At 36.7% G+C, this 10112-nt stretch overlaps 1 long non-coding RNA gene across 1 annotated transcript; it reads right to left on the bottom strand.

Moving 5' to 3' along the window:
* Window positions 1-7697: 7697 nt before the first annotated feature.
* LOC111192571 (uncharacterized) lies at window positions 7698-9998 on the bottom strand. The gene is made up of 2 exons (XR_002650022.2): window positions 9603-9998; window positions 7698-7921 (listed from the first exon to the last, which is right to left on the bottom strand). It is a non-coding gene; the product is annotated as an uncharacterized LOC111192571 (long non-coding RNA).
* Window positions 9999-10112: the final 114 nt, after the last annotated feature.

Below are 10112 nucleotides of genomic sequence, written 5' to 3'. Positions count from 1 at the left end.
CGCTTGTACCACTCATGTCTGTGTTGTGTTGTGAAATGAAATGGTGTGAAATGAGTATGGTGTGAAATGAGTATGGGTGAGCAATATCACAATATTTTAGGGTATTTTTGCAACAACTATTTTCTTGGCGATATAACAAGAATATGACAAAACATTGAATAAAAAAATAATAATAATTTCAAGCATACACCACTTAAATTTTATTAGTTAATATTACTGCATACTATATTATACGGCACACCTCTAATAGAGATTTTTACCAGATTTTTTTTTTCACCAGTATATCCAGAATTTAATAAAATAGATGAAATTGAACAGATACAGTGTGTCTCTAGTAGATATATAATGAGAAACGAATGACAGCTAAAAAAAAAAAAAAAAATTACTTGGATGATACCCTAAAACAAATCATGACATTTTAGGTCATTTTTGTGATAATAATTTTAAAAAAATGTTGCCAATATTAATATGTACAATATAATATGGCACGCCCCAATATAGCGTAGTCAGTCTTTGAAGTTGGAAGCAATGTAACTGCTCTGCCAAATCTAATGGGATACGGGTTACTCCACACAGTTCCATAAGACAGCAATAATTAGAGAGCACTTCACAAAGTTCCATTTTCAGTGACTGAAAAATATATTTTAATGTGGAAGGGAAGCCAAAACGCAGAAAAACCTTTAAAAAAATCTGGATACATGTTAGGCTTGCACGATAAGAGGAAACACATGATGTGCAATAGCACTGTAGGATGTCCCGATAGTGATGTCAAACAATAAATTAGGAAGGATGTCCGATGGACGGAACATTCTGTTTGCAAAGGTGTGTGAGGTTTGAGCTTTTTTTTATTTTTGAGCTTTTTTTAGTGACAGTCTAGTGTGTACTCCATATGTATTATGCCATATAAAGCATTCCCACCCATGGTGGACAGGACAGTGCGTCAGAATGATCGGGGCCAGCGGCAACTGGCTAGACGTGTCTGTGAATACAGGTAATCACCTCTGAAATCATTACATCCACATTCAATGCAGGAGACCCCACACATATATCCCACAGGTCAGAGAAGCATTCTTCAGCTTCCATGGGAAAAGGCAAAAGTCATGGGATACTAAACTACTTCAGCAACTATATCAGTAAGTATTATTTAATTTTTGCAAAAGAATAAGTTATTTAAAAAAGTAAATTTTACTCTGTGGTGAGGGTTTACAGAAACAGAGGGGTCATACTTTAGTTAAAAATGTGAATTTAGTGCAGGAGAACTCAGTCAGTAGCTCCCTGCTTTGGGGATTTGAAACAAATCAATGGTCTAGAGCAGAACTAGATATTCTGTTTCAAAGCCTGTAGCGATTGAAGGTCAGTGAAAGCAGCCCTGACCTTCTGATTGGTCAGAGTGAGTGAGAGGAGATTACAGTGTCAGCAGTAGTGGCACTGCTGAAAAGCAAAGCTAACGCAGAACAGACCCAAAGCGAGGCGCTGGCAACATTCTGCAGATACCCCCCCCACACACACCTCCAGTACTGGACACAGGATGCCAAAATTTCCAGGCAGTGGCTCTTTCTAATAAATCACAAGATGGCTAATACACTATATGAAAAATCTACTGGGACACCTGCTTACTTATTGTCTCTTCTGAAATTAAGGGAATTAAAAACAGTATATCCTGCTTTTGTTGGATTGACTGTCTCTTCTGTCCAGGGAAATCTTTCTACTAAATTTTTGAAGATCCTCACTGTGACCATTTGATTGCATTCAGCTACAAAAGCTCGAGTTTTCGAGATCAGTTTTTCAACTCCACATTTTCCAATCCCAAAAGTTTAGGTTACAAGGAAACACAATTCTGCTGCTTCACAGATTAGGGCTGCGGGAATGATGCCAATTGGTTCTATTCTATTGATCCTATTCTATTGGCAACACTTCTCTGCTGCAGGGACTAGACAAGCATTTACATACAGTATACAATGACATGCAAAAAGTCATAGAACAGGAACTACTCTCATGTACCATGACTTTTGTCAATGTGCAATAGAAGCTAAAGAACGCTACACTAGCCAGTGGGAATATGTGTGTGTGATTCAAGCCATACACGATTATTACCCAACACTGCGCTGTCCACTATGGGTTGCAATGCCTTCAATTATCTATTTCCGTTACACATGAGATACTAGGGACTGAGGAACGTAAGGAATATGCTTGCACAATTCCATTAATTGAATGACTCATCCATCTGATACCCACTACCCTTGAGGTGAATTGATGATCTGATATTTCACACCCCTTTGCTGTGATCACCTCAAAGGTCGCAAAGGTATTGACATTAATTACTTAGGTAGAAATATAGATACTAGGGTTTATTCAAGTAAAAGTGAAGAAGTACTGGTTTCAAAACTATTTAAAGTATAAAAGTAAAAGTAATGTAAGGGGAAAAATGCCATTAAAGACAAAAGCTTAGACCGCACCAAAGGATCCTATAGTGCACCCCCCCCAAAACACATTTTTCTAAAAGCCATAATGACTATAATGTTATAATAAAGTGTTATTGTTAATAAATTTGGGATGCACTGGGCTCTGTTTCAGCTGCATATATGCCCATTGATGCAAATATATTAAAGAAGCTTAAACCAAGAAGTATAAACCAATAGGGTGTCGGAATGGTATATGTTTATACTTCTCATCCAACCACAATCAGATTCACTCTATCTGGATGGAGAGATTTACCTAGATAGTGTTTTTTTTTTTTTTTTTTTTTGAACGATGAGAAGCTGAAATGAAATAGGAGTAATGAGGCTATTTTTAAAATGTAAGGAGTAGAAAGTTACAAGTCGTCTAAAAAATCACCAAAACTTCCACTTAAGTAAGGAAACAAAGTATTTGTGCTTCATTACTTAACACCTCTGGCACCTCATGACGTATAAAGGTGTGGGCATTCCCAAACCAAGCCAATATACACACTGCTGTCCCATTACTTTTGGCACACCAGTGTACTTTTACAGTAAAACAAGAACAGTTATTTTTCCATTCAGTTCTGTAAGCTGAGCGAATGCCTCCCTACGGCTCCTCAGGTGTTTCCCATTATGTCTTTGAAGGAGCTTTGGCCCCGTTTCTCTGCTGTCAGACTGGGACCCCCCTTACACATCCTCCTAAGCTGCACCGTAATATGCTGCAGATCCCCCCAAAGTGTAAACATATTTACAGCCTTTCTATCTCTCCCAGTGGGCCACTGGGGTATCTAACTATATGGCCCTCCAGCCAACACGTCTCAGAGTGAAGGCACGTACTAAACAGCATCTGAAACCCACTACTCCCATCTGAAACCATATACTGTATCTACACTTTATTTACTTTAGAGGAGGTCTTCACAAAAGTAACAGAAATCTTTCAGCTGAAAGACGCTCGATAATTCTTTCACCATGAACTTCAGAATCTTGGGGACACAAAAGGAACGTAATGTGAAGATGTGAAGAGTAACACACCCAGGTTTTGGCACCTTCTCCCTCAAAATATACTGTTACAGTACGAGACCTGTAACGTGAGAACATGCTTTTGAGCCACTCCAAAGACATCACAGCATGGGTGAGTGTAAATAGCCCCTCGCAGAATGTCCTTGGCTGTGTTGTGTGTCATAAAAATGTCTCAGTGCCTCCATTTCCAAGAAAAGAAAGAGGAAGACTGTAAAAGAAGAGGCCTAGTCACTCCTACCACAAGCTCAAGATATAGATTGATTCAATTATGTTTTCAACAGCAACTTTATTAAACTACAGCTAAGCTGTTTCTTCTATTTGTTATACGTGTGGCATAGTTGAAGATACTTTTCTACACTGTGAATGGTCGTGCCCTAAATTACACAACTTCTGGCAGAGAATTTGCGACACATTATCATGGCATAGAGTCATGGCATCTTTTTCCACTAGATCCAGAAGTTTGCCTGTTGGGTTATTTTATCAATTCTAATCTTAAAAATGGTTGTGCTATAAGGCTAATTATATTCTTGCCATGATCACTGACAAATATTGTATTAATTTGTAAAGTAACTACATAACTACATGTTAAAGTTGAGTAACATTTAGTATAAAACTGTTTCAAACATTCAGAAAACACAATTGCCTATTTTTAAACAACAGTAATTTACCAAAAGTCAGATTTTGTAGAAAATAATAATAATGTAACATAAAATCTTCCACAGTACTAAAGTGCAAATACTAGTACAGTATAAATATTTCTACCCTAAAAGCTTTACAGTAGAAAAACAAACATGAAACGGACTGCTTTCAATAAGAGGTATGCCATATTTACATATAGATTTACATTAAATTTACATTTAAGGTATTTAGCAGATGCCCTTATCCAGAACGACTTACAACAGTGCTTCATTGTTTACTTTAAAATATCCATAGCTAGTTTGTAAAGACAAGAATCAAGAGATACATAAAGATTTGATAATGTTAAGAATTAAGTTTTTTTTTTTTTTTTTTTAAGATTAGTTTAGGAACCTTTCGAAAAGTCTTCAGTCGGCATGCCTCATTCTGAACTACCACCAGGGGTTTGGTGGCTCGCAGTGGAAGACCAGCCAGTGGAAAGTTGCATTGGTCAAGTCTTGAGATGACAAAAGACTGCAAAAGCACCATATCTTAAGGTTCTCAGTAATACCAACAAAAATTTTAAACTGAAAAAAAAAAAAAATGTAATTGTGGTATCGCAATATTCTTGAAAGCAGTCTATTTTATATTTGCTTTGCTATTTACTCTATTTGCTTGTAATTGCACTAAAGCACTAAATAGACTGCACTTTAGTTTTGTGGTAGATGTTTGTTTTATTTTGTTACACTATTATCATTTTATACAAAACCAGAGCGCTTATGATTGATCAAATGTTTATAGATTTTTGTGTTTCTACTGAATGTAGAAATGTATTGTTTATTTTGTTTTAGTAGTATATATTTTAAAATAAATACATTTATGTTTGTCATATGCCAAAAATTCAATTATCGCAAAAACACCCTGAAATATTATCTTATTTTAGGGCCATATTACCAAACCCTACTTTTAATATACAATATCAATACTGCTATAATCACAAAATTGTTTTTTTTGTTTTAAAAATTACAACAATATTAGTGTGTGCGATATACAGCTCTGGACAAAATGAAAGGGACCACTTCAATTTCTGAATCAGTTTTTCAGATTTTGCTGATTTTTGAGTAAAATTAACATTGTTGTTTTATTTCTACCAAAAAATATTGTTTAGGGCATTTATTTGCAGAAAATGAAAAATGGCTGACATAACAAAGATGCAGAGCTTTCAGACCTCAAATAATGCAAAATAAACAATTCATTCATATTCATAAAGCTTTCATAAAGAGTTCAGAAATCAATATTTGGTGAAAAAACCCTGGTTTTAATCACAGTTTTCATTCATTTTGGTATGTTCTCCTCCACCAGTCTTACACACTGCTTTTGGATAATTTTATGACACTATGGGTGCAAAAATTCAAGCAGTTCAGTTTGGTTTGATGGCTTGTGATCATCCATCTTCCTCTTAATTATATTCCAGAGGTTTTAAATTTGGTAAAATCAAAGGAACTCATCATTTTTAGTGGTCTCTTATTTTTTCCAGAGCTGTATGATATGGGCGCAGGCTTCAGGGTGTATTAGAGGTGTGCTGTGGGTCAAATCAATTTTCATTTATTTCTAACTATAGCAAAGATGCCATCTGTGGTAATTTCTCCATCTGCTAGCTAGAGTAATGCTAACATACCTGGTGTACACTGAGAGTCATCGCAGAGCCAGATGATGGTGATAGGTGATTGGCTAAGAGGTTGTGGTTCCTGATCTCACTCAGAAGCAGGAGGAGGATTCCTTTCCACCCAAGAACCCGTCAACTGTCAGAGATATTATATGAAGCAGACTGGACCTATGGGCCAAGTACACGGGCTGTAATATCAGGCCTCTGGGAAACGGTTTCAGGCTACAGCAGTGCTGAATTCAGCACCACACCTGGAACACACATGTTCAGTTCAGGCAGCAGAAAGTAGACACTAATAGCAGTAATAACAACAGTAAACGCTGGAGAGGGCTTACATTTTCATATGATGAGCACTTCAGCAGCACTTAACGGTTTCTTAGAACCAGAATGAATGTGTTAATGTATTATATATCATCCCTTATCAGTCTCTTATCTCAGGCTTATCTCTGTTCCACTGCACCACTCTCCCCAGTGCTGCTGCTGCTGCTGAGGCCTACCTGTCAGGTGCGTCCCAGAGGTCATCCATCCTCTCGGAGTGACCTTTTCCTGAGGGGTCAGTTACCGAGGAGCTCCTGTGTTCCAGACCCACCCGTTCCTGAGCATTCCTGGCATAACAAAGAGGGTGTCGAGGCATGACTGCTTAGCACACGGACCAGGTGTACACTTCTGCTCAAAGGGTTGAAGACCTTGGTAGTGCTTCAAGTTTTACCCAATGTCTCAAAATTCTTAAGCTGTACAATTAAGTAATGTTGAAAAATGTCTTAGTGTTAATTGCTTAACCATTTAACTATGTTTATAACTGTCATAAGTACCATTAAATGTAGCCCTTATTGTGAAAAATTACAAAAACATCTTTAATAAAACTTTTTTATTAAACTGTATGATTTAAACAATTTAAAAGAATCAACTTCATCAGACAGCACTGCAGACAGGGCAAACTGACATACAATTAAAAAAGCTCTTAAAAATTTACAAAAAGTACCTTTTAAAGTGAAGGTTATCATGCTTCTATATTTCTAATAATGTGTTGATTCAGAGTAAGTAATGAAATATATATTGCTGGAAAGTTTTTCAAGTTAAAATTTGACTTGAAAAATGGCACAAACAATTTTTTTTATATCATTAAGAACATCATGATTTTATTTTACCAATCCAAAAAATGAGTTTTTATTATTGAAAAACATCAGAAATGTGTATGTAATTTTTAATATGTAGTTCACAACCCAACAATAGCAAAAGTTGTGAATGTCTAAATTATATATATAAAAAAACATCTTTAAAACTTAAGTAATGAGGTGAAACAAACTGATCAACATGTGATTTTAATCAAGACTACCTATGAGTCTATGAGAGCAGGAGCATACAAAGTATTTGTATTTAATTACTTGACACTTCTGCTGATATCAGAGTAATGTCGTTAACCTACAGACATCATACACATAACCCACAAAACTCAACTAGGTAAACTCACCATATCCAGTTAGCATCCAGGCTAACACGGGCAGAGGATCCCCAGTATGAGAAGTCAATGAGAAGTTGAGACAGAGCAGTTATAATAGAACACTTTCAGCCCAATATGTAAAGTATATCTTATTTTATTTTATTTTCAGAAACACATATTTCCTTAACCGTGTCTGGATGTTATATTATATATTGAGGCAGAATTTAATTGGTTGTGCTCATCTATAATCCACCAGCAGCTGAGCCCAGAGCACAGCAGCGGTCCACACCCAGCTCCCCGGAGCTTCACGGATCAATGAGCAGTGGCCAGTCTAGACTCTGACCACTCTGAGATGACTGACACACACACACACGGCTGCTGCTTTGTCTACCCCAGTAATACTGAGTAAAAGACTGAGTATAAGGGGCATACACTTTTTTGTCAACGAAATAGTTGCAAAAATATTTGCACACAGAAGAAAATGTTGGTTACTATTTGAAAGAAAGATTCCGTAAAGGTTACTAGAAAAAATTTAATGATAAATTTGATAAACATTTGACTGATTTGAGAATCTCTTGCTCATCGTCATTAAGTATGTGTAATGCAACATGCCAAAAGTCTCAGCCTGGAGTTGTAGAGGTTCCTAATGGAGTCCTGTAATAATCCATCCCATGTAGCTGGAATATTCTCACTCAGATCCTGCAGATTTGAGCTGGCAGCAGTATGTGGACGTGCATTGTCCTGTTGGAATAGCACATCAGAGTATGTGTTTAGAAAAGTAGTGCCACTGGTTGCATGACCTTATTAATGTAACCTTGGGTTGTCGAAGTGCTGTAATGAAGATCAAAAGTGATCTGGCATCTGGCAAGATGACCCGCTGCCATTCTGTGTCACTTCATAACAGTCTGACACAACAGTACACCAAGTTTCATTCCTGTCAGATGATCCTTTCTGAGTTCAACCGTTTTTTTGGACGATGAGTGTATTTCAGACTGCAAAACCGCAGTTCAACATGAAAAACGGCCTGCAGAAAATAACCCCAGCGATCATTGTGACCACAGCAGGATGAAAAAGCACTCCAGTGTTATATTAGACCGCATATCTTTCCACCTTAAGCAATACTTAAACCTTCTACAATTTACTGGAGAAACGGAGTGTTTTCCTGGAGCTGCTGCCACGCCACGGCTTCCTCAACAGTCTGAGCAGGGAATTATTTATGAATTATTCATCCAGTCTCTCTAAAGTCCATTAAGTCGACTGCAGCCAGGAAACCGTGTGCACGTCCTGAGGGAGAGGGACGGACGGACGGAGGCCCGAGGCCTGAGGAGGGCAGCAGAACAGAGAGTTTTAAATGGACGGCATGAAGAAAGTGCAATTACAGGAGCAGCCAACTGTTTTCCTTATGTTAAATAACGACGACCGGCTCTTACTGTATTGCTTACTGTATGGACAGACTACAGGGGTTAGCATCAACAATAAGGAAGGAAAACATTTGCAGGCTTTGGGCTGCACTCAAACATAGTCAGCCAATCAGCTGAGACGTGTTTGGGGTCTGAACCAGGGTCACTAATTAGCATTTAATAAATCGATACACACATTTAATCTAATTGTATTCTGTTTTCGAGGCTGTGCTCATTTGCAATCTTTTGCAACTCGCTGGCCAACAAATACAGCACACAATTTACAACAATGAATGTAGCCTATTAAACTGATAAACGGACTAAAATGCATGAATTGCCTCAATTATTTTATTTGTTTAAAACATTTAGTTTTTAATCATTTATCTGTAATTGCTTGAAAAAAATAAGCACTTTGTAGGTCATGTGACTGTTTTTTGGCAAAGAACTCTATTTTCTTTTTGGATAAAAAAAATGAAACGTTTTGCTATCTTAAACAGGATGTATTTGTATAAAATATCTATATATATATTAGGACGTTTATTCTGCAAAACAAAACAAAAAACCACAATATTTGGGGCCACTGACCCCGTAGCCCACTGTGGCCCATCGGGGGTCCACAAGTTAAAATTCTCATAGGTTCAGCGCAAAAAACGATTTTACACAGTTCTATGATTTTAGTGATGCACACACAGAATTAAAAAAACTAAAAAAGCAGTGACCAATGTTCTATCAAGTTTTGCTACCTATTCAATGTGCTACTTATCGAGACTGCACAAAAGCTGACCATACGTTTTAAAATGTTTTCATGTGTTTTTTACAATAATTCTCTAGTATAGTTTTTCTTGAGTACATTTCACAATATAAGTTTACTATATTATTATGAAATGTAAGGAGTATAAGTAAAAATTCGTCTGAAAAATAAATAATTACTCTAGTAAAGTAGAGATAACCTACATTTCTACTTAAGTAAAGTAACAAAGCATTTGTATCATACACATATCATATCAAACAGCAGAACTCACCATATCCAGTTAGCATCCAGGCTAACACGCTCCAACCCGCACTGCTGAGCTCGGCTGTTACCTAGCATTGAGCCGATAGCTGCATGCCGGGATTCTGAGGTAAATAACTAAAGACTGGAGTGAATTAAAGCCATAATTCACACATTATAACAAACCCCAGAACCTACTAATTTAACCAGCACAGCTCCGTCCACCTGCTGTTAATAAATAGGATTAATTCAGCTCCGAAACACCGTTAGCATCGCCAGTTAAGAAACAGGCTAATCCGCCACTTCATAATAAAAGCCCCGGCGCAGAATATATAAATTAATATACTAGTGCTTTTAAAAAAATTAAAATATAATTGAAAAGTTACTTTTTTCCAGTAATTCAGTTCAAATGTGAAACATATATATATATATATGGTCTATTTTAATCATATATTTACCAATATACTGGTAGTTCAATAATTAATTTGCTCTTTGGCTAAATTGAATTGTACAGTTTAAATTACTTTGATGATAAATGGAT

Source organism: Astyanax mexicanus, chromosome 16 (genome assembly GCF_023375975.1).
Source record: "Astyanax mexicanus isolate ESR-SI-001 chromosome 16, AstMex3_surface, whole genome shotgun sequence".
Lineage (NCBI taxonomy): Eukaryota > Metazoa > Chordata > Actinopteri > Characiformes > Acestrorhamphidae > Astyanax > Astyanax mexicanus.
The sequence above is the reverse complement of the archived record's forward strand: the minus strand, read 5'-3'. Positions and strand labels throughout refer to the sequence as shown.